The sequence below is a fragment of the Ruditapes philippinarum genome, unplaced genomic scaffold (assembly GCF_026571515.1).
Source record: "Ruditapes philippinarum isolate M1 unplaced genomic scaffold, ASM2657151v2 ctg1088_1_1_1_1, whole genome shotgun sequence".
NCBI lineage: Eukaryota > Metazoa > Mollusca > Bivalvia > Venerida > Veneridae > Ruditapes > Ruditapes philippinarum.
The window spans coordinates 252,767-254,083 of record NW_026862563.1 but is presented as its reverse complement, the minus strand read 5'-3'; the positions used below and the strand labels follow the sequence as shown (position 1 = coordinate 254,083).

Here is a 1,317-nt window from a genome sequence, read left to right as displayed (position 1 = left end):
CTGTGCAATGTTTGTATTAAAATGTCATTTATGTACAATTTATTGAATAAATAAAGTTTAAACTAAATAAATTTTGATTAGATAGGTCCGTGCAGTGTACATAATTGCTTACATTGCAAACATTTAAATAAATAAACTATGATGTACCTGACATGTCTTTGCTAGAATATTCAACATACATGTATTTTCCCGAATTTTATTCTCCTAACTTTTGTTGTCTACAGTAAAATACCACGTAAATATAAGGTACCGGTATGATAATAGGGGGAAAAAGAAAGAAAACAAAAATTCTCGACGAGGATGGGATTCGAACCCACGCGGGCAGAGCCCAATGGATTAGCAGTCCATCGCCTTAACCACTCGGCCACCTCGTCTACATGTCGTCCTTTCAACACTTAGATGAACTGGTTTGAATTTGATATACTAGATGCTACTTGATTCACATCAATCGAATATTGTAATAATAATACACAATTTTATTTATTAAAGGTATTCCTACCCCCACATAGTTTACACATAACTGAAAGCCATATATTTCTTACTAAATCAATAATATCTCTGGACTCTGATAGATGTGTTGTAGTACTTTTAAAGTAATTTTGATATCAGCTTCAACGGAGAACATTGTTCGGTAATCGTAATCAAACAGGGATTCTTTCGTTACAAATAAAATAGGATTTTTTTTGCAAATTCAACAACTTTCACAGCATAGTAACATCTTGAAGCAACTACAAAGGTTTGAAACAAAAATAGTTTTGTAATTTTTAAGTTAGTCATCTATGTATATTAGTGGTTTTATTTGTTTATAATTTTTGTTAAAGTGTACATTTTCGGATGGTTTGTCACCGGATATCGACAAATTTTCATCTACATCGTACGTCGGCACAATCACACTTGATTATAACGCGACGGGTGGTGCTAGGTCAAGACAAAGAAATATACAAGAAATGATAGAAAGTTAGAAGAGGTTGGATAGGTCAAAAGAAAGAGATATAGGCAAAAAGTCTGGCCAGCTACATTTCGCCTCTTCAACCCAAACCTCTCCGGTTACGGTGGCCGCGGCCGGCACAGCCTTGGATATCACTAGTGGGTACTTGTAGCTGGGCCCCTAATGGCGGATTAGAATGTGAGGGATGATAACCCCTGCTTGAAGGATACCAAGTCAGGGGCCTCTGCAACGGGGGCAGGTAGGCTGTTCCAGGTTGTGGCTGTACGAGGGAAGAAGGAGCTCTTGTAGTACGATGTAGATGTGGATGGTAGATGGAACTTCTTGGAGTGGTCACTTCTAGTGCGGCTCGGGGCAGGGGTTAGATAATC

At 37.9% G+C, this 1,317-nt stretch overlaps 1 non-coding gene across 1 annotated transcript; it reads right to left on the bottom strand.

Annotated features, from left to right (window-relative positions):
- Positions 1-292: 292 nt before the first annotated feature.
- Positions 293-374, bottom strand: Trnas-gcu (transfer RNA serine (anticodon GCU)). Its single transcript has one exon. It is a non-coding gene; the product is annotated as a tRNA-Ser (tRNA).
- Positions 375-1,317: the final 943 nt, after the last annotated feature.